The sequence below is a fragment of the Marmota monax genome, unplaced genomic scaffold (assembly GCF_021218885.2).
Source record: "Marmota monax isolate L192 unplaced genomic scaffold, Marmota_monax_Labrador192_F-V1.1 WCK01_AAM20220418_F8-fsc00040, whole genome shotgun sequence".
Classification (NCBI taxonomy): Eukaryota; Metazoa; Chordata; class Mammalia; order Rodentia; family Sciuridae; genus Marmota; species Marmota monax.
Window position 1 is genome coordinate 8,127,138 of NW_026692782.1, and position 24,958 is coordinate 8,152,095.

The window sequence follows — 24,958 nt, forward strand, 5'->3', positions numbered from 1 at the left end:
TCCCAGCTCAGGCAAAGAGCAAAAGAATAGCCAAGGACAAATATAATTCCCAAGGACACACCCCCATGACCTACTTCCTCCACCTGCACCCCAATTGCCTACAGTCACCACCCACAAATTCATTCAAATTATTAATCCAGCCAACAGATAAATCCACTGATGAGGTTACAGCTTTTCATCACCGCCTAACAGCCCCACCTCTGCACCTCCCTGTGTTGGGGACCATGCTTCCAAATCATGAGCTTTTCAGGGGATGTTTCTAGATCCAAGCTATAACATGAATTAAATCTAAAATAATATTAATTCTTGGTTATCTTCAAGTAAGTTAGAGGTGATTAACTTTCAGTGAGGACCTGGGATGCTCATTATCATCTGGGTAGAACATTAATTGGGTAGGTAGTCAGTGATTAGAATTTTTCTTACCATTCCCTTCTGAGGAATTCTGGAATCAGACTAGGAGCTTGGTCGACTTAGATATCAAGCCCAAGTCTCTGAGAAGACATAGTGGGGGGGGGGGGGGGGCTGGGTCGCTCATTATCAAAACTTGAAGTTTACATTATGAAGTCTTTTTGATCTGGTCAGTGTTCACTATAGTTAACAGTAGTGTTAACTATAGTTAATAGTTGTCAAATTAATTAAATACTATTTCCAGATGATATAATCATGAAGCAGTAATACTAACACAAAGGCATGCAAGTCAACAACATTCCTAAGGAAAAACAGGATTACTTATTATGTTCCTCTCCCAAATTATACCTGAATATCTTCTCAGATAAATACAAGCTACTTGTAATTAAGCCTTATTTAAAACAATACAGTTTAATTTAATAATTTTTATATATTTTTACCTTTCTATTTTGACATAATTATGGCTTTGTAAAAAAAAAGTTAAAGTAACAGGAGATCCATGTACTGTTAACTAAGATTCCCCCAGTGGGAATACATTATATAACTATAGCACAATATCAAAACTAGAGAATCAACAGGGATGTAATCCATAAAGTTTATTCAGATTCCTTGTTTACATGTAAATTTTGTACATGTGCATGTGCAGTTCTAAGAAGTTTTATCCTATAATACATTTTTAAACTATATTCTCTATTAACACATTATCAATTAACATAGTAGACTATTTCATGCTGTATTGCAAACACATTCTATTGCCAGCTATAATCCTAAAGTTGGAGGAAACTCCCAATTTTCTGCTAAAAATATACCCAGATTTTGTTTCATAATGAGCAGGGTTATAAATAAATTTTTGGAACTTTGTATGAGAAGAAAAAAATACACTGAATTCTTAATAGGCTAAATAAATTTAATAGGCTAATCAATTTCCATTGATTCCACATTGATCTCATTCAAGTCTGGGAAATGTTAACTCACAAACAATAAAATGTATATGCAGCTTTTGAAAATTTGCACCGCAATCACGCCTTTTAGAGTTTTAATGAAAACCAATATATATTGAAAAATTCATTGTACAACAATATTATCTTGGTGTAAAAAATCTGCTTTTATAACTGCAATTAACAATAATAACTGTTACCATGACTGAAAGTCTAAGTCCAGTCAGAGGACAATCTTGACTCATCCCTGAACCTGATTTAATGCCAGGCAATTAACATCAGCACAGTGGGATCAAAATAAAGCAGATTTTAGGAACAAATTCACCCTTTTGTAGGGTATATCTGATTCAGAACAGCACTTCTTAAAATACCAAAATCCCTGTATGGAAAGCCTTTTGCACTCCCTCATTTTACCATTAAATATGTAAAATGCAAAAAAAAAAAAAAAAACAATTACTGGAAAAACGATCACATGCTGAGATGTCACAGTGACATCAAATTGCTGTAAATGTTTCTAAATGGAGAATGAGGTGGACAACTTTTTCTGTAAAGAACTGGATAGTAAATAGCTTAGGCTTAGTGGGCCACGCAGTTTCTCTTACAACTACAAATCCTGCCATGGATTTCACCAGTAGGTTTAGACAAAATGTAAATGACTGGGTGCGGCTGTGTCCCACAAAATTTTATTGTTAAAGGTCCGTGGACTGGTTCATCACCTTTAGTGTGCACACACCTTCTTTAAACGTTGGCCCTCACTACTACAGTTACTTTGTTATGGTTTAGGTCTACTATGTGGACAGACAGTGATCTGTGGACCTCCCATAGAATGATGCTGATCTACAAGAGTTTTAGAAGCTCAGTCACCGATTAGGAAGATATTTTTAGGAAAGTGTCTAGTTTTCCAAAATTCCCTTAAAATGGAACCAGATAGCTATAGGGCTGTCCTAAAATGTCCACATTTTACACACAGATGTGACTGACTCTCCTGGAGTGGAAGGACACTCTCCATATTTATTCCTTATTGGACATGCGTTATTCTAGCAAAGCTCTGGCCACCTCCATTCTTCCCACCTCCCCCACCCTCTTTCTCTGTCTTGCTGTTTATCTGTCTCTTTCTGTTTTCTCTTTTCCTCCAATAATCTAGATTTAAAGCCTGCCCTAACAATGGGTCCCTGTCCAGTGTATATATGCCTTCTCATGGGTTTGCGTATGTCACCTAGTAAACTAGGCCACCAAGATGTACCCAGAAGCTTTTATCCAGGTTATACGAGAACTTAATTCTTAATCACATACTAGATTTTGTCTTTGCTTTTAATTTCTAACTGGAATAAACAGCTTTTCATTGTATATGGGGTACTGGGAGCTATAGAATATTTTTTTTTGCTTTCTACTATTTTACATTTAATATTTCCTCTAAAAATAAGTTAAAAGAAAGTATAAGTAATCTATAGTGTGTAATGGTGGTAGTCAACTATTTTCCACTGTGATGTAGTAAAAGTGAAAAACAAATGGAACCGATCAGCCAGTTGCCCTATCATGATGGATACCTCTAGGATTCTATCTGGTGAATTAAACACTACCAGAATAGTGTTGGAAATCATATATGCCAGCAATAACATGTTAGACTCACTAAACTAATGTACAATATGATCTTGGGTGTTATCTGAGTGTTTTTAAGTATATGAAATGGAAGGACATTTGAGCTTATAAATAACTTTAGAAAACAAAGAACTAAGGCTCCAACTTTTGAGAACTTAACATGGATTCTTCTTTCTCATCTCTAGGAAGGAAACTCTGAAGTAAGATCAGCAGGCTGTCAATGCATTGAGGTCTCCAGCAGGAACACCCATGTTCTGCAGTGTGATATGAGCACTCACCCCAGAAATGCAGCAGGATTGATGAATGAACTTCAGATCTGCTTGTGAATCAAAAAGCTATCTGACTGATGATCTCTTGCAGAAGTCTTATAGTATGATAGCTATAAACAGTCTAATTTCTAGAGACATCTCTCAAGAGAAAGAATCAAGCTCCTGCATCCTTGGAGGATAGTCTTTCAACTACTTCTGAAGAGTTATGGAAAATAAACTTCAAATGATATAGAAAATAGTTTGGTGGGGTTTTATACCATAATTTTAGGTGATTTCAGGGAGCAAATTCATCAGCCATACTATTATATAGATTACAAGAGTGAAATTGTACATACATTTATCTTTTAAGAGTTGGTTCAACTATAGCTAGTATTTGAGTGATTTTAATGTTTATAAAATGTGGTCAGTTTATGTTACAATTTATTCCTATTCACATTTTACCAGAAATGTTTCAGCCTTAGATGTAACCTGGGATAAAATAATACTTATCTACTAATAGTCCTCTCTGTAGACAATTTTTTAGGATTTTAAAGTTAATGGTAGATAGACCTCCATTTCACTGATCTCTGCCTATGGGAAGATAAATATAGTAATGCTATCAGGCAAATAAAATTACTAACATACCTCCTAAAACTGTACCAAAATGGCACTACACTGAAAGGAAATAGTTGTCAAATTAATTAAATACTATTTCCAGTTAATATAATCATGATAAGCAGAAACTTCTATAAAAATAAGCATATTTTCATAAAATAGCCATTTCCTTCCAGGCAATTAAAATTTATTGATTCTAATAATATCCGCTCAGCCATTATTTTGTCCAAGGTGTTATTATAAATTAAATGTCTTCTCCTATGAAATAAGTAATTTCTTTTTACCCTTGACTATAATAAGTTGTATACAAAACTCTGAAAAACAGAAGAAATATACTCATAATGCTTCAGCAAGTTCTCAGTTTATGCCCACTTTCTCTGAAAACAAATGTATATACATATAAATATTCAACTTATCATATATAAGTTCTATATAGTATACTATAAAGAGCAAAAGAAATCTATTCTGTCTGGTGATTGGGGAGGTTATTAGGTCCTGGGTGCTTTACCTTCATTAACAGAATTGGTCAATGTCCTTATAAATTCATTCCTTCTGATCTTTACGGTATTTTATATAAAATGTACAAAAATAAGATGAATATATATATATATATATATATATATATATATATGTGTGTGTGTGTGTGTGTGTATACACACACACACACACACATATTCCCTGTAAAAAGAATGAACATAAACTGAGAAAGAATAACCTGAAGGTGACTCATAATTCTGACAGTGAATTTTGATTTTCTTTTTTTCTTCAAGTACATTGTGTAACTTTTTGTGAGTCTAAATTTATGCATGCTCACAGACCGTATAAGTTATAAACATAAAGTGAGGAGGTTTTATTACACGTACATAACAAATTTTACCTGAGGAAGGAATAATAAATATCTGAATGTTTGTGGTCCCCACTCTCCACCACATTCATACATTGAAGAACTAATCTCTGGAGTGATAGTAAAATGTGTTAGAGTCTGTAAACAAGTCAGGATGGCGCCTGGCATTTTGCCAGAGGGAGTGGTTTGTGAAGTAATGCCAGGGAGCCATTAAGTGTGGAGATTCCTTATTGGTTGACTGCTGTATCTAGTTTATGCTAATTAAGATAAGCTGTTTGGAATGTATATATACACCTCCAGTTCTACAATAAACGGCTCCCTCTCCTGCTGTATCAATGTACACAAGTTGTTCGTCACCCCCCCGGCTAGTTTGCTGCAGCCGGACTGCGGCAAAATGAAGTGGGGACTTTGGAGAAGTGATTAGGTCCTGAGGGCTCCACCTTTATGAATGGGATTAGTGTAATGCCCTTAAAAGATATCCAAGGGAGCTCATCCACCCTCCCACCAGGGGAGGACTCAGTGAGATGTCCATCCATAAAGCAAGTGAGCCCTCGCCAGACACTGACTCAGCTGGAATCTTTTTTTTTTAGTTGCATTTTTTCCATATCTTTTATTGGTGCATTAGAGTTGTACATATATGTACTTTTATTGTTAGAAATTCATACATGCATAAAATATAACAATATAATTTGGTCAGTATCACACTTTCCCCATCCCTCTCCACCTCCCACCCCTTGGTCCCTTTCCTCTACCGATCTCCCTCTGATTTCTATGAGATCTACCCCCATCTTTATTTTCCTTTTTCCTCTCTAGCTTCCACATATGAGAGAAAACATTTGACCTTTGACCTTCTAAGTTTGGTTTATCTCATTAATATAATGATCTCAAGTTCCATCCATTTGACAGCAAATTACATAATTTTATTTTTTTATGACTGAGTACAACGCCATTGTATACTTTTATCACATTTTATTTATCCATTTATCCATTGATGGACACCTAGGCTGATTCCATAGTTATTCTGAATTGTCTACTAAAAACACAGGTATGCATGTATGGTTGTCACATGATGACTTTAATGTTTTAGGATAAATATATACATATGGTATAGCTATAAATATATACATATGGTATAGCTGGGTCATATGGTGGTTCCATGCCTAGTCTTTTGAGGAGCCTCCATACTGATTTCCGTAGTGGTTGTAATTTACACTCCCACCAACAATGTAAAAGTGTTCCTTTTTCTCCACATCCTCTCCAGCATTTATTATTGTTTGTCTTCTTGGTAACTGCCATTCTGACTAGAGTGAGATGGAATCTCAATGGAGTTTTGATTTTTGATGGAGTCTTGATCTTGGATTTCCCAACCTCCAGAACTATGGGGACTGTTTTTTATAATCTACCCAGTTAAGAGTATTACAATACCCCAAATGGATGAAGATGGTTAGAAAAGCCATGTTTCTTGTTTCTGTTTATAGGAGCCTCAAAACTAAGACATTCAACTGTCTTTGATGGATGGATTCATTTTATCTGAGAGATAAGTCTTCTTGGGAGAATGAATTGTTAACATGTATTCATTGAGTAGTATGTGCCGGCACCAGACTAAACTCTCATAAATGTTATCACTCCAATTTTTCCCATAAGCCAATGAGTTAGGAACCATTTTCCATATATTGCAATTAAGAAAATTAAGATGACCAGTGTCACACAACTAGTAAGGGTCAGTATTTATAGATCCTCTCCAGGGACAATGTCTCATAAGGCAAAATAAGATGAGAGCCTCAATTACAAAATCCCACTTAAAAAATAAGGCAAAATTATACAACCTCTCTAATTATACAACTACTGGCTAATCACAAATTAGAACACAAAGGCCAAGTGTCCTATAGCTGCTTTAATTCAAAATAAGGGGGAAAAAAACAGAGTAAAATGTAATTCATCACAAAGGCGACAAACCTGAGGACTAAAGGAGACAGGCCAGGGCAAATTTCTTCCTTCTTAAACTTGGTTTTCGGTATAATTTACCCCAATTCCATTTGAAGATATCTTTTTCAACATATTAAATAATGTATTGCTTCATTCAGTCAAGACTTTCTGTATTGATAATGAATTCACAAAGTATAGCTCTGTCAAATTATAAAACCTATACAGGGAAAATAAGTTAACTTAAAACACTGTTCCTTACTTACTCAGTTTCCCACCAAATAACTGCCATTTTAGATAGTATTTTCCTAGGGATATTTTATGCAAATACAAAACAGAGCTTTGAAAAATCAGCATAATGTGAAACCTATACTGTCTCCTTCTATTTACATATTGATAGAAGAGATAATAAATAAATTTTAAAAAGTATTTCAAGTTAGTCCTCTTGCAGGAAACAGACTGATTGAGAAGCAGCACACAGCACTCAGAGAAAAGGAGAATTCCAAACTTTACACCAGTGCACCCAGAGGAGAACTCCAAATTCTGAGCCCTGAGCCACAGTTTCTCACATTTACAGGTTATTTGGTCTCATTGTAGACCTGTCCCATTATTGAGGGTTTTTTTTTTTTTCTCTTTAAAAAAAAAAAATCCTAATCTACCTGATGGAAGGCCTTTTCAGGGGTTGGGGAGGAATTGCAGGGGAGTCTCTAACATAAAGCATATTTACAGAAACAAAAAAGAAGAAATGGCTCTTTATGCAGGTATTTGTCAAATGTTTAGCCTTGAAAGCCTACGCAGGTATATTTACATCTCAAAAGGGAGTGGTCAGACTCCTAGAGATGGTTATTTGCAATCCAAAAGTTAGAGACCTACAGTTAATTAGGTTTCCCTAAGAAAGACTAACAGAAGGGGAGGAGAAGCAACCTTTTCCCCAGGCCTTGGTTTCTCACCATAACATTCTTATAATTTCATTTTACAACCAGGTCTGGTTTTGCCATCACAGTCCTATAAACTGTATCTTGAAATGGTTTCACTTAATCTTTCCACATTTCTTGTCATCAGCCATTGCATTTGGTCAAACCACCACAGTCTCCTATGTATATAATTTTAATTGCCTCTTTAAATTAACTAGATTAAAATAATTTAAATTCAATAAACTAAAATCCATTGAATGAATTTTGACTAAACCACTGCCACAGTTAAGACCCAGAATATTTCCATAATGCTTTAAAAGACTCCTGGTGGCCCTTTGCAGATTTGCCTTCTATCCATCCATCTCTATCTATAGCAGCCACAGACCTACTTTTTGAGTCCATGGGGGTGGCCTGAATCCTGGGGGCATAGAGTTAGGATCTACTGACAAGGACTTGGACTCCTGGAGTGTGCTGGCCTGAATCCTGGGGGCACAAGGACTGGCCTAGGGCTAGACAAAATGGGGGCCTTAGGTGCTGGCCTAGAGACTGGGGTGACAGGTGTCAATCTGGTACTTGGATCCATGAGTAGCAGCCTGTGGTTTGTATTTAGTATGAATAGAATCATTCATTGCATATTCTCATACGTCTGATTTCTTTCACTCCACAATATGATTTTGATGTTCACCTATGTCATTGCATTTACCAGTAGTTTATTGCTTTATATCATTCATCAGTGATATATTTTATGGATATAATAAAATATTTTATGCATTCATCTGTTTTTGGAAATTGACTTGTTAAGAACTTTGGGTATTTTGAATAAGTATGCTGTGGATATTCATGTGTAAATCTTTGTGAGATGTCTATATTTATTGTTCTCTGTAAATGTTATCATTTCCAGAGAACACACTCTGAATGCTGAATTTTATTAGAGTGTTTTTAAGTGTATTTACACGTATTTTAGAATGGCATGTGGCCTTTATTGGTGAGTGAGCCAGGTACACTTACAATGTGTACCCTATAATTTTTGGATGTCATGTAATAAAAGTATCAATTTGCAAGAAGTGCTTGATACTATTATTCAGATTCACTGTGTCTGTGTGGAATCCTTCATCTAATCGTTTCACCAAATATTAAGAGGGGTACAAAAATCTGAGACACTGAGCTGGGCATGGTGATGCACGCCTGTAATTCCAGTAGGTCAGGAGGCTGAGGCAGGAGGATTGCAAGTTCAAAGCCAGCCTCAGCAACTTACAGAGGTCCTAAGCAACTTAACAAGACCCTGACTCAAAATAAAAAAAAATAAAACTTGCATGTTGGCGTATGCCTGAAATTCCAGCGACTCAGGAGACTGAGAAAGGAGGATCACAAGTTCTAAGCCAGCCTCAGCAACAGCAAGACACTAAAGGACTGGGGATGTGGCTCAGTGGTTGAGTGCCGCTGAGCTCAATCCCTGGTCCCCCCACCAAAATAAAATAAAATACAATAAAATAAATAAACAGGACTGGGAATATGGCTCAGTTGTATGCATCCCTAGGTTCAATTGTCCATACCGGGACATTATATCCATCTTTAATTCTCTTAATTGGGGTAGTATGTTTTTGAGGTTATTAGACACATATTTTTGTTGTCATGTATTCCTGATGAATTAGCCCTTTTATCTATATGAAATATTCCTTTTTTGCTTTTTTAAAAACATTCTCAATACTTTTTAAATTTTTGAACAAAATTCTTGCATCATAAAATTCAGCATTTTAAGGTACATAATTCAGCAGATTTTAATATATTCACAGATTCATGCAAACATCAGGGTCTCACTAAGTTGCTTAGGATCTTTTTAACTTTTGTGGAGGCTGTCCTCGAGTTTGCAATCTCGTACTTCAGCCTCCCCAGCCACCAGGATTATAGGCATGGGCCACTGTATCCAGCTAATATTCTTTGTCTTAATGTTAATTTCATGTGACATTAAAATAACATTCTAGGGACTGGGGTTTTGGTTCAGTGGTAGAATGCTTGCCTAGCATGTGTGAGGCCCTGGGTTTGATTCTCAGCATCACATATAAATAAATGAACAAAATAAAGGTCCATCAACAACTAAAAATTAACATTCTATTCTTCTTAGATGTTTTTAAGTTAGACCTTTTCCATTGCTTCCTTTCTATTTATCTGAGTCTATAATTAGAATGTGTCTGTGTAGACAATATGCAATTTGATCCTACTTCTACCTAGTCTAATAATTTCTACCTCTTAGTGAGGTGTTTCATCCATAAACATTTAATGTAATCATAGATATGACTGGATTATGACCTATCACTTTATTTTTTTACTATTTTGACATATCAGATGGTATTTTGCATAGCATGTTGTACTTTGTTTCATGAACCTGGCATGGTGTTGTCATCTTCTGTTTTGGTATGGAGGTTTTAGTCATTCTTTTAGTACTGTCTACTTTTCCTTGACTGGCGTTGTCTCACTTAGATGATGGGCATGTTTGAAATGCCCTAAAGTGAATGACAGGCTGAGGCCAAGTAGAATATCTCAAAATTAAGTAAAGTAGGATGCGGTGGTAGCAAAACAGAAACAAGAGGATAATGGGAAGGGACCCAGAGGTAGGAAATAGAATAAGAAGAGGCTGCAGGCCTGCGAGTACTGATGAAGAAGGCCGAACAAATGTAGGCTTGAGTATGTAGGTAATCAGAGTATTAAATGATCTTGAATGTCTAACAGTCATAGAAACGCATTTGTAAGAATATATCACAAAATCGTGGCTGGTAAGTATTCATGGGAGGAAAAAGTATTCAGAAATAGAGGAATATTTAGAAAAACATTAATAAAATCTGAGATTGTGTGTATACCTGTGTGTGTGTGTGTGCACGAGCGCGTGTGTGTAGTTTACTTGACTGAAGACAAATGTCATTTTGTAGTGGGTCTTTTAAAATTTTGAAATCATGTCTAGGAACTTTTTTTTTCAAGTAACACAATGTAACATTGGATTGAGCTTAGTAGTAATTATTAGTATTATAAAGTATTAGTGATTAATTTATTCACAATTATTCTGTCCATTGTCAACATTCATATTTCGTCATACTAATAGGTGGCTTTTCTGTTTTTCTCAAAGCTCAAGTAGAGGATGTTCTGTTTGGGTGTGAGGTGCCCCTAAAAGCTCCTATGTTAGTGTGGAATATTCAGGGGTGAGATGATAGAGGTGGGAGAGCTGGGACCACATCAGTCCATCCGAGTTTGAATAGAATAACTGGGTGGCAACTGTAAGTAGGCAAGGCGTGGCTGGAGGAGGTGGGCTAGTCACTGGGGGCTTCCAGGGAGGATTCATCTTCCCTATGACCCCTTCCCCCTTACCTCTTCTGCTTCCTGGCCTCCATGAAGGTAGCAGTTTCCTCCACCAGGCCCTTCCACCATGATGTCCTCCTCACCTCAGGCCCAGACAATGGAGTCAGCCCACCATGGACTGAACCTCTGCAATCAGGAGCCAAAACTAACTTTTTCTTCTCTGAGTTGTTCTTGCCAAATATTTTGGTCACAGCAACAAGAAGCTAACACAAAAAAGGAAAAAAGAGCTTTTGTTTTCCACCTAGTCCTGCTGGGCACAGTGGCACAGTTCTGTAATCCCAGCAACTCAGGGGGCTGAGGCAGGAGGATCACAAGTTCAAGGCCAGCCTCAGCAACTTAAGTGAGGACCTAAGCAACTTAGTGATATCCTGCCTTAAATATTTAAAAAGGGGGCTGAGAATGTGGCTCAGTGGTTAAGAACCCCTGGGTTCAATCCCCTGAACCAAAAATAAAATAAAATGAAAGAAAAAAGAACCTAGTCTTCTCCCCAAAAAAGTTTGCTTCAATATGAAATAATCTTCTCCATAGAATGAAACAAAAAAAATTGATTTTTTCCTTCTTCCTAACTTCTGAACTTCAGTTCATTCAAGGACAGAATGATTAAATGGAAGAGTGATTCCTATGAACCAAAAAATGTGATTTATATTTTTTAAAGCAATATGAAAAGAAGTACATGGAAAATTAATAGTGATTTTGATTTTACCTGAGAAAATAATTACTTGCTTATGATATAAAATAATCAAATTTAATTCAGCCAAGTTTTATTACGGCCCTGACAGTGGCAAAATCATCAGTGGATAAAGAATTTCTGGGATCACAACCTATTTCACTGATATTTAAGAAAAATCAGCTGAGATTGAACAAAATTTGTTCTTTCTGCTTAGTTTACTGCATTCGTCTTTTGGGTTTTCTTTTTGTTTTCTACATTTTACAGTTTGTTATGTTTTGACTTCTGGGGAGCCTTGCTGGCAGGCCTGGGTGAGACTCCAGTTCTCAGGATAGGCTAGCCTTAAGAAGAGGGAACAACTTGCCTGTAGCATTTCTTTCATATGCAAAAAAAAATTCAAAACCCATACTGCCAACTACCTCCTTTAACAGGGGCACACCAAAACAATATTCGCTCTATTCCCTCTCATTAAATCACTCCAGAGCCAAATACTGAGATCACCCTGGTAGCCTATAACCCCAGAAAATATTTGAGCCATCCAATCCAAATCTCACTCAGTCTTGCCTACCCAGCCACAATCATTTCTCTCCACAGAAACCACAGTGAAGACTCTGGGGTGATGTCTCCTTCACTCCTGTCCCCTCACCAACCTTGGCACCTCGGGGGCAGTCCTGCATGGTGTGCCTTGCCTCCTTCCCTTGGGAACTGTAAGTAATAAACTTCTCTTTCAAAGGCTGTTGGAAACCCCCATTTCTGTCACTTTGCCATATCTGATTAAAACTCAGCTAATATTTTACAGAAAGAATGAATTCCTCAGTGTCTAGGTGTGGCACCTGCATTATGTCAAAGGGCAAAATGGAGAGGTTGCCCCTTGGACTCTTCTGCCTGACATCCTTGACAACTGTCCTGGGGCTAGACTATCTTGGGTGTTTATTTACAATAAAAATAGCCAGCAACGAATAAAAAATGAAAGCCGCATTCACCCCGAGTTTATGGACATATAATCTTAGAAAATGCCACATATGGTGGCATCAGTTCTCTAAATGGGGAGACCATTTCATAGTACTTTTTGTTAGTTAAAATTTGAAGGACTGTCTGGAAAACATTTAAATCATAAAGTTCATGGCTACTTATCTTTGCCAAGAGCATAGATTGTGCCAATTAGACACAGCGCTGACTATTATCAAAATTTAATAAGCACAATTGATTGCTAGGAAATAATTTTTGCCAATTCACAAAACATCCCTGAAATCTGCTTTTTTTAGACGTTTCTAATCTATAATGAATCAATAAAAGTTAATTCTACTGTGTAATCAGAAGCCTTCAAGATGTTGTGGAAATAAAAGTAAAAAATCATACAAATAATCTCCATGCTATTAATTGTATTCCCCTCCAGGCTTTAGTTTAAGACCCTAAGGTAGTTAAGAAGTGGGTGTTTATGTGGGGACACATGAAAAAGGAAGAACTGGATGGTCCAAGATCTTCCTAAAATAGGAAAACAAACTACTCTCAAAATCTCAACAACCGTTTAGGGACATCACCTCTAGTTCCCTGCTGTTCCACATATGATCTGGGGACTGGAAATGCAGAATGTCAGGTCCCGTATTAGACCACTGATTCTTAATCTGTCCACATGCAAGTTTGAGAAGTGCTGCCTAACAACAGCCTTTTACATGACTCAGTAAGTACTTCCTAATTTCATTCCCTGGAGAATAAATATAACAGACAAACTTAAATTCTCTATTCTTTCTCTTTTCTGGGTCCTTCCAACCCCCACCCTCACCCTACCCACTCCCCCCCACACACACACACACAAGCTTTGGCTGATGAGAGACAAATGAAATGTCAAGTCTTTTCTATATGCTAGTGTGCTAGTGTCTGGACAGATAAAATTTATAGCCACCAAGGGGTTTTAGACTAAAAGTTCATTCATGTGACTTTTTTTCCAGTAAAAGTGGTTTGCTTTTATACAAAACCACTATGTTGATATGTAGAAACAATCAATATTGGGAATGGAAACAGAGGAACTGAAGTGAAATCCATGGCATCCTAAAATATGCCCATTGTTATGTGTAATCTTTCTGTGTCTTAATAGTTTTGGGAAAAACATATACATAAATCAAAATTTTTTAATTGATTTTTTCATTGAGTAATAAATAAAACTACACAAGGCAGGGAAGCTAGCTCAGTGGGAAACACTTGTTTAGCATGTGCAAGGTCCTGGGTTCAATCCAAAGGATGGGAGAGCGGTGGGGAGAAAGGAAGTGGGGAGAGAGGGCAGGAAGCAGGGGAAGTAGCAGAGAAAATCAGAAACGTCTCCAGAATGGAGAAGATTGGAGCAAACAAATATGATCAAAAGACAATCCCAGAGCAAAGAAAATTTTTCTTAATTTCTATAGTGAACAAAAAGATATTTAATGCTGAGAACATGTTCCAGTTTTTAGATCCTGGGGATGGCATTCTAATTTATACCACTCTATCCGCCCAGCCACTGTCTATTTTAAGTAGTTTGCTAAAGGGAGGATCCTGAAAGATTTTGAGTGATAGTTGCTCTTTCTTGACTGTTTGAATATAGGCAACATTCCATTTCTAGGAAAATTGCTACGTACCATCCAACAAGCTACAAGCCACCGTGATATCATTTTAATGATGCTTGAATGCTAAGAGAAAGATGATTTTAAATTACCCTTTACATTTCTGTTGTTCTTCATGCCTTTGTATAAATTTTTATTTCCATCTGGTATCATTTTCTTCTTCTGAAAGATTTTTCTGATCGTTCTTGAAGCATGAGTCTGTTGGTGAATTTTGAATTTTATATGTTCAAAAAAGTCTTTTTACCTCCTTTTTTTGATCTGGGCAATAAATTCTAAGTTGACAGCTTGACATTTTATTTGTTTTTTTTTTTCTTTCAGTGCTTTAGATATTGTTACATTAAGATTTTCTGGTATCTTTAACTTTGTTCTTTTGTACATAATATATTTTTTCCTGGCTGCTTTTTCTTCAAAATTCTTGTGCTTGGGGAAGGTGGAACATCTTAGATCTATGGTTTGATAATTTCCGTAAGTTTTGGTCCTTGTTCAAATAATTTGCCTTTGCTTGTCTCATCTGGAATTCCAATGAGCAAAGATTTTGTTTAGCTAATAACCCCCTAGCTAATAGATGCTCTATTTTTTTTTCTGTGTGGTTGCTAGTTTTATTTTGTTTTTCTCTGTTTGTTTTTGTAGACAGTACAAGTTGCTACCTTCAATTCTAACCTTTTCTTCTCAAGGTCTAATCTACTTATAATTCCACCCAGCATACTTTACATTTCAGACACTGTAATTTTCCATGTATAGAATTTCTGTTTGAACTTTCTAATATCTTCCATGTCTATCTGTAATTTGTGTTTAATCTAGCTTCCTGGAAAATATAACAACTATTTTAAACTCTGCTCTATTGATTTTATTATCTAGATCATTTCTGGATCAATTTTGGCTAATTTCCTCTTTATGGGTGGTATTTTCCTGTTTCTCTGTGTAGTTGGTAATCTTTATTCGAGTGCCAGATATTGCAAAATCTACCTTGTTGAGTGCTTGACATTTTTGTAGTCATAAAAATATTCTATGTCTTTGTCCTGGAAGTTGATAAGTTTCTTGGAAACAGCTTAATCCTTCTGTACTGCTTTAAAAAAAAAATCTGTAAAATAGAACTAGAGCAGGAGTTAATCTAGGATGAATCTCTCCACTACTGAGTCCACACCATTTTAGTTCTCTTATTTTATGAGGTTGCTCAATCTGGCCTATGTGAATTTGGGGTACTATTTCATTAATTCTTTGGCATGGCTCTGTCCATTCACACACATATGCAGATAAGTTCTGGTCCAAATACTCAGGAGGGGCCCCTGTCTCTGCAGTTATCTCTATATTCAGCTCCCTGGGCCTCTGGATCAATGTCTCTAATCACAGATGGTCTGGATCCACTTGGTTCCCTTTTCTTGAATTGCAGTCTGGAATACAGGCAGAAACCTGGGGCGATTGCAGATTGCAGAGATTGACTATTTGTTTATCAACTTTTAGAGATGGCTGCTTTCCATTGCCTAAGGTCCAGTATCATGAGAATTACGATGTTATATATTTTGTCTTCAAAGAAAGAAAGAAAGAAGGAAGGAAAGAAAGAAAGAAAGAAAGAAAGAAAGAAAGAAAGAAAGAAAGAAAGAAAGATAGATAGATAGATAGATAGATCTGGTCCTTGTTCATCTATCTTAGGCCAAAGCAGAAGTTCTTAGACTATAGTTCTAAATCAGTTTTCTTTACTCCTTGTCAATGTCCTTGAGGTTTTTAGGAACAGAACATCTGCATTTTATATTGCCAGTTCTGAGAAGTCACTAAGTTGATATTTCATTAAAGGGATTTTTTTTAATGGAAGGAGAAACAGCTTTGTGGATATTTTTGGACCCTTCTACAAATTATAGGGGGTTTTATCACTTTTTTCTCCTACCCTAAATATACTGTTTCTCCTCTCATATGCTCTCTCCTGAACATTTTAAAATCACCTTCAGGGAGAAAACCAGTATTTCTTTTACTGAGTCTCCTTATCTGTCATTCTCTCCTTGTCTTATTATATGTATTTACAGGTTTTCAACATGTCTCAAAATATGAATAAAAAATATTTGGGATGTAGCTTAGTGGTGGAGAGATGGCTAGCATGCATGAGGCTCTGGATTCAATCCAGTACTGGAGAGAGAGAGAGAGAGAGAGAGAGAGAGAGAGAGAGAGAGAGAGAGAGAGAGAGAGACTGAAGTATACCCCTTCACAATAGGAAAAAGATAAGTCAAGAAACAGCATTAGAGCTACAAACACATGACTAATTTCTCCCTTTCTGAAAGTGTCCTTTACCATCCTGAAAAATTTCTCTGAACACCAAAATGCATAAGTAAATAACATTTTAGTTAGTTAGCTAGTTAGTTATAGCACATTCAGTGCAAAGGCACACTCTCAAATTGAATGTCCTACCATCTGACATTCTGCATGTTTTGTTTTGTTTTTCTTTCAAACCTTTGGCCATATCCTGCTGGGTAATTATAATCTTTCTTTCTCTGATATCAAGGACAGCTTTTAGGATCTTCATTAATATTTATGCTGTTTGGGGACAAAATTTTATATATATAATCAAAGGAATTAAACCTATCTACTTTAAACCCAAATTACCTAATGAACCAGAAGAGAAGAATGTAAACTGTATTGGCAAATTTAATCATGCTCTACCTGGAAGTGCCCAACAAGCCCTGGAGGAAAAGAAAAAGATAAATGTAGTGTACTATTTTGATGAACTTTCCTAGAGTTTGGCCACTGGAGTTCAAACCTTAGTAAGATTGGGGGCTAGTAGCCTCCATGGTTCTTTTGTTTAAAAAAAAAAAAAGGCACAATTAGGTGGTTGAATTCTTATTTAATATTTTCCTGGGTATTAACTTTCCCAATTCCAGTCAAAATGCCTTAAACTTTTTTTAGAATAAGAAACCATCTAAAATGGCATATTAAATAACTAAAATTTTCTAGACAATGTAAGATTTTTATCAAAAACTCTTTTATAAAAAATGTTTTATATATATTTTTTGTTAACCATTTTGAAATTGTTTATGGGAATAACTTAAAAAACAGTTTTATTCATAAGTTTTCTTATGTGTGCATCAATATATCAGCAATTTTATGAACTACCAGGTGAGGCATCAATGACCTTCAAATTAAAACACTACTCACCAAATGCATTCCTTTACTAAATAGCATTTTCCTTGAAAATTAAAACTTTTGGTTTTGATAGCTCACTTGCTTTCATTTAACACATGAATTTATTTACTAGGTATAACAAAATAAAAAATAATTTGAAGCTGGATGCACACCTATAATCCTAATGATTTGAGAGGCTAAGACAGGAGGATCACAAATTTGAGGCTAGACTCAGTAATTTAGCAAGATCTTCAGCAACTTAGCAAGACCCTGTCTCAAAAGAAAAAAAATGAAAGAAGCTTAGTGGTAAAGTACCCCTGGGTTCAATCCCCAGTACCAAAAATAATAGCAATAATAATATTAATTTGAGACTGTTCAAATAACAAACTGTCTCGGGGTTACATATTATTGGAAAGCTTATCTCTTGATGAAATCATACCTGATTGTCAGATTGCACATCAGTGCAGCTGAATGGGTCAGATTGTAAAGATTAGGCAGGTTTATTAAAAATGCAATCTTTGAAAAGTAGTCTCATTTAAAATGGTCACTTAAAAAAGAGACATATTTTACAGAAGCTTTTAAATATCAATGATTTAATAATTTAAATATCAATAATTCAAACAAGTTTCTGGCAAGTAACTGCCAGGATACATTTTTGTATTAAAATCTTCTATTTTTCTTAACAGAGCAGACCACACCCCCTGACAGTGTACATACCTGTCCATAGGTGCAAACTCACATTCGCCTGTCATGCATCTCTCTCTAATCCAGTCACACTAACCCTGGCTGTTAGTCAGGCTTTTCAAAACACACTTCTGACTGTTTTTAAATGATGGGCCTCTCACCCTTTCCTCAAACGACCTCATGGCTCCTTCCCTTTGGTTTATTAGGGTCTCTACTCAAATGTCATCCTTCTATTACACCTTCATAACCTACTCAACTAGCACTCCTCCCAACTCCCAGTTCCTCTTGTCCTTACCCTGCTTTATTTTTCTTCACAGAATTCACCATAAAACATGTTCCGTATTCATTTATCTATTCACTTAATAACTGTTTCCTCTTGCTGGAATGTACACTTCGGTAGAACAAGGATTGTTTTATTCAATGTGGAAACGTCAAGTTCTAGCATAGCCTCTAGCTCTTATAAGACAATTATTCCATGTGCATTAAATGCATGCAAAAATGAATGTGTGAATAAATATTAAAACAATTAACTGTTACCCATTATGTGCCAGATCTTAAACTGAGAGTAGGTGTACAGAAACTGATTGCCAAAAGCCAGGGAGCTGGGCATGTACTTAACCCATTCAAACATGCATTTAATGGCAAGGTTTGAAATATGGATTAATTATGGTTAATATCAATACCTGAGAATTGTTATAACAATGTTCACTTTGGGGAGGAAATCTTTGGACTTTGGTACTTCCTTTATCCTTGACCTGTTACCTGGCCCTGATGCCCCCAGCATGTCTCTCTCCCTTGACTATAGGTTCAAATCATTCTCTTTCCCTCAAAAACTAACAACACTAAATATTTTATAGCATTTTCACCTTAATAAATAGCTCCCACAAATAAAAGAAAACAAAACTTCAACTCAAGTGAGTTAAGTTTTGATTGTGGAATTGCAGGTCTAAGTAAGTGGCGAGAAAGCCTAATCAAAGGCCAGTGCTGCTGTCCTTACTAGCTCCACGTAACCAAGAGACACCTCCATAAGTGTGATTTATGAGTAGTTGTAATATTTCATAAACATCAACACCTCCCTCAGAAAGAGCATTTCAAGGTACTTCATCAATTAAACACTGTGTTAGTCTGATAAGCAGACAGCAAGATCTCATGTCTAAGAAGTAGACACCAAGATGTGATTAAACAGGAAAAGATGGCATTAATTGGAATGACCATTGGAGAGAAACTGAATCGGGGGCTGATTGAGGCTGGGAAAGCAATCAAACTGACCCTAAAAAAGAAAGTCGAGGTTGGACAGAATGTTCCAGACTGTCTTCTAAGGGTTCACAGCATCTTTGAAGAATCATGGAGCCAAATTTGGCAGGAATCTGCCTTAAAATCTCAAACACACTTATTGGCTAGACACATCCTGTGGAGAATGGGCACAGGGCTGGGCGGCAAAACACAGAAGCCAGGGATTACTCTCATCCTGTGCTCTGTAGCTGAAAATGCATGAGGCGTGTTCTTAGGGACACAAGGCTCTTCCTCCATCAAAGTATCCATTTGTATTTCTCTGCTTTTGGGCTCCACTTTTCTTTAGACTAGGACCAAGTCTTGTTCATCTTTATATCTAGCCCAGATTAGATCAAATGTTTTCTAAGGAAAAAGTTTATCATCGCCAAGATACTGCCTCATCCCAGTTTCTCACTGTGTACCAAGGAGCATTATTATGAAAGCTTGCAAAACACACACACACACATGCACACACATACACACACACCCCACAGGAAGTGTAATGTGGTTGAGAGCACAGTTTTTAAAATCAGAAATAGAAGTTCCTCTTGGTGAGTAATTTCGATAAAGTTTCTTGAACCAAATAATCTTTCATCTCCATCTTTGAAACAGGGTCAATAGTGTTTCTTTAATAAAATGCTATCTATAGATTGAACAGTCAATCATTGGCACAGCAACAACAGAATATACCAAGTCTCCTTATCTAGCTTCCCATCATACAGAAGTGAAGCATGCGTGGAAGAAATGGATGCAGCTTAACGAGGAGCATGCATTGGCCAAGCAGAGAGGTTATTAAGAAAATCACACTGATGCTGAATTGATGTGAGTACTAGTTGAATTTTTCATGTGTAGACTCTTAACTGGAGATTTTATTTTAAATATCATGAACTCCTCATACACTCAGCTAAAGTTTATATGAATTCACCTCCCATCTTTGATTTAGAAGATGAAGCCACTATATCCACATGCCATTTTTTTCTGCTGTGTCCTGTAGGAACCTAACCCCTTTCTCTCTGGTCACTTTTAGAGCCTCGGATCCCTCTCTACTACCCTTAGTGCTGACTTGAATCCAGTATTGTCTTCTGCTTTGAGATCTGGTTGCTTTTAAAATTTAAAAACCCTGATATAGAAGCACAAACTAGCTGAAATCTCTTCTTTAATGATGTTAACCTAAAATTTCAATATCATTGCTCACCCACCAAGCACCATTTCATAGGCACATTGAATATTAACTGTAACTCTGTAGAGTAAATCTTACTACCCTATCTTTATTATTTATTTACTGGCAGTCATTAATAGTCTGCTGACTTCATTCAACTGTATGGTTTCAAATAAAATGAATAAGCAATACAAAGAATGCAAGTTTTAAAAAAGCACTAAAAATCTTCAAGGCTTTTACAACCGTCTTTTTAAATATTGTTTTAATATAAGTAAATTCCTTTTCTAAATGAATTCCAATTGTTACTATAATTATTATGTGGCCTTTATTAAAATAGTGTTACATAAAAACAATGTTACATTCTGTTAATTAAGTAAATATTTGTTCTACAGATATCTTTTGGTTACTATCATAATAGAAAATGCAAATAAAAGTAGGACTAGGGCCAGGACATTTGAAGATGAATAGAGTGAGCACAAATCACTAGGTAACTTAAATAGTCTTACCGTGTTGTAGCTATTTTAATTTTACAATGAGAAATTGATGGAACATTCTGAAATGCTCAAATTTTTCTTGTGAAATGATGCTTGGTAAATTTGGTGTTCTTCACAAGCTGTTAATTTGGTTTCAGCACATTAATTTGTTTCAGTCTAAGTTAAGAATAGATTTAAAGAATTGTTGTACTATCAATATTTTTCATTTACTAGAAAATGTCATATCATCACTCTATTAGAAGAGAGTGTCCCAAGTAAGATCCAACCTCATTAATTTCCATATTTAATATCCAAGTGCAGTTGTAAAGGCTCAAAGTTGCCTGTTTTTAATTACAGTTATAGTTTTCCCTTAGAAAGGAAAAAACAAATCAATGAACAGCAAAACTGTATCCAAAAGTACACAATCTTATGTCCACCTATAACATAATATGAACAAGAAGGTAAATAATGAGTATGATTTACTCAACTGAAACAGTAGTAGATCAGAGATATTAGGGTTGAAATACACAAGTCAAAGAGTAGAAAAGGAAGGTAGAAAATAGAGAGACATCTTCAGATTCGGGGAATATATATCCACCGAAGATCAAAAAGGAACATCAAGGAACAAGGGAACATGGACAAGAAACGGAGGATCATTTCAGAACAAAGAGCAAAAGTTAGTTAATCAGTGAGGAGAAAAGAAAACAAACAGGCCTTGAAGAGACAAATTTAAGTTGAAAGGAGGCCAGGATGGGAGCTCCTTTTGCACTTCACGCTGAGGACCTGGCTTTCCTCTCTGTTTTCATCAAAGGAGTTTATCCAGTTTAATCAGCAACTCTGAACTCATTTCAGATCATAAAGAAGTTACGCCGCTGTTGATGATGATTAATATTCTCAGATAAAATGGAAAAAAAATATAACATGTCTCTGAGATTTTTTTATTGTGGGTTTGCTGAATTTCAAGGAATGACTAACATCAGCAAGGAACAAAAGCAAAATTTTAAGACTGAGACGATGCTGATGGAGACAGATATTCTCCACTATCAGAACAAACAACAGCCTCAACAATAATACAAGGTACTATTTTTTAAGTGGGTATATTTTATTTTTCTCAGTTTGATGACACATTTACAAATGATTAAATTCTAGTAGAACTGAAGGATAAATAAGAGGGGAAAAAAAAAAACTCTTCCTCACAATACTGTTGTCCCAATCCCCCAGTTCCCTTCAAAGGCAATTAACAAAGGCTTTGGTGTATCACTCATTGCCTCTGTACGCTGTGGGTGCGTGCGAAGACCCATGCTCTCCTTTAGATAGATCTACACCTTTCCTTCCAAAGCTATTTCGATCAGAAGGATTTGGGTAAGATGCTGCTACAACAAGACACCCTATGTCTAATAATGTTTCCCAGGTGCTTGCTAATCTCCAGTCTTTACTGTCTTCCTGTCTAGATAGATGGTTATATTTTTTCCCTCCTTGCCTATTTTTATTATCTCCTATTTATGCATGGCAAGTTTCTGTCATGCTCTATAGGATATTACTTTCACGTAAGTACACAAAATGCTAAGGTTTTAAAATGCTTCACTATTTGTTTGCCAACAGAAATGATACTGTAGAAAGAGGAGGTGGATGACCTGAGAGAGAACCTGCCCATGAGAGGGCCTTGGGATCAGAGAGGCCATGTGCATGGGGAGTGTTTGTAGAATGTTCTTGGATAGAGGAGGGGACACTTTCTCTGTAGGAATAGGTGGGAAATAGAGGAAATTAGGTACTGATTTTGATACTGAAAATCAAACATCCAAATTGCAAAAAAAAACAAAAACAAAAACAAAAAAAAAACAAGGAAATGGTTGAAAAAAGGAGAAAGGAGAAGAGAAATCAGTGGAACAAAATGTCATAGAAGAATACTTTTGTATAATAATGAAAACGCTAAAAATATAAGGTATTAGAAGAGGAAGTTATTGGTGGGTAGCAGGACTTCTTAGTTATTTGGTTATTGGGACAATTTCTAACGAGCCCTAGGATGTGAAGGACGAGAGAAAGGTTGAGGTGGGACAAAGAGGAAAGGTCACTAGAGCTTAGGCCAAAAAAGAAAACCCGGTATAATTGAGGAGCTGCTTGACCAGGGCAATAACCTAGAAATTAAAATAACCTAGAATTAAAACAGATGTTATAGAATTGGATGTTTAATCAGGCATGTGCATACCTGAGAATGTGGTAGAGTTAACAGGAAGTCTGCACTTATTTTTAAATGTCAACATAAGGGAGAGTGACCTGGGCTTCAAAATAACTATATTTTGTTTTTAAATATAAGAAGAATGGGAAAATTATCTGAACAGGAAGACATTAATCCACAACCTGATTCCAAGTCACATAAGAAATTAAAAAAATAGCTTCAGCTTTAAGAGAATACATGAAAATAGTCATTTTAGAGTTTTATTAAGGTCAGAAGGTAGAGTATTTATCATCAAAAGTGTCACACAGTTTGCTCATAATGAAGAAAAAATTTTAAAAATGTAATAGGAAAAGGTTGTTGAGAGAGGTGAAGAGCAAGGGATTTTAAAGAAAAATTAACATCTAGAGAATAAAGTAGATCATGCATATAGCATTTTTCTCACCATATCTTGGAGGTCGATGTGGGCCCATTTCTTAGATAATTGTGTGCAAATAAAATGATTTAATTTTCTGTATAAGAAACTTCAATAAATCCAACCCATTACGGTATAAAATAATACTACAAATTACCTCCACTAAAGCTAAATTTATCATTATACATAGAGGTCACAAACATTTAAATGGCTGTCATTAATATACCTCCAGCATCAAATTAGCTCATTCTATACTCACACTATATCCTTGCAGTGGATCTGGAAGGGCACCCAGAAGAAGTGCATCCTACTTGCTAGATTTTTGTGTCAATTGTTTCATTAACTACTTGTAAGTAGTCAGTGAAATCTTGTTTCAATGCTGTAGAAGGTTAAGCAGCTTACCCAAGTAAAGAGAAGAGCTAGGATTTTAATCTCAGGGTCTGACTTGACCCCCAACCAGCTATATGTCACTGATGTGGAACTCAACCTTATAATTATTATGCTAAAACCAAAGAATGAAGCAAGTGTATTATTGAATTTCAGAGAAAATCTACTGGAAACAGTTATGCTGACCTATTACTAGTTCTTGATTCTGGGAGGTAGCTGGTAGCCCTGGTCAAGCAGCTCCTCAATTATACCACCTTGTCACTCATTAGACATATGATGTTGCATTACTTTCTGAACATTTCTGTGCTCCTTTCCTTATTTTTAAATAATAAAAAGGGTAAATTCGTTTGACCTTTAAGCTTCTGAGGATTACATTGCTTAATATATGCAAAGTGCTTAGGACAATACCTGATGCATGATAAATGGTTGTCTGTTAGCAATTATTACTGCATACTGCTTAGAATATTAATTTTAAGAATGTGAGAACAGGCCCAACATTTTCCATACTTTGCCAAAAAACAAATATACTGGACTTCATAGTCCAAAAAGAGTCTCCCCAATTGTGAAAGACTGACATTTTTTCATTTAAGGTTTGACACAATTTGAAACATACAAAAATGAAATCCTTAAAAATATAGCTCCTTTAATAGGAAGGGAGGGAAGCACCAAAAAGAATGATTTTCATACTTACAACCAAAAGCACTTTTGGTGGCAGAACAGTGTCATCTAGTGAGAGCTGTGGGAAAGAAAATTCCATGAGCCAAATTAAAATGCCTAAATAGTTCTATTGGCAGGATTCACGCCCCAAAAACTGTTTAAACAAAAGCCATGTCCACGGAAGTGACAAGAATTAAAGTAGACCGATTCCTCTAATCCATCATCATAAAAAAGACATAAAGGTTCAGATAGTCAAGCCATCCCTTACTTAGCCGCCTCAAAATTGTGAAAATTCCATGTTTTAAAGGCTTATTCCTTTTCATTCCAGAGGGTGCAGAGGTGGTGTGTGGTGTGGTCGTTGTTTTGTCTTTGATTTACTTCTGAGATGCAAATATTAATTCCAATGAAAATTCAGGGATGAATCAGCCCCTAGTCTACATTCACTTGGTCCCGTGTTGATTGACACTATTTGAATGCAGGACTCTGTTGGAATGCCACAAAATAGATCTGATCATAGACAGCAGTGGCACCT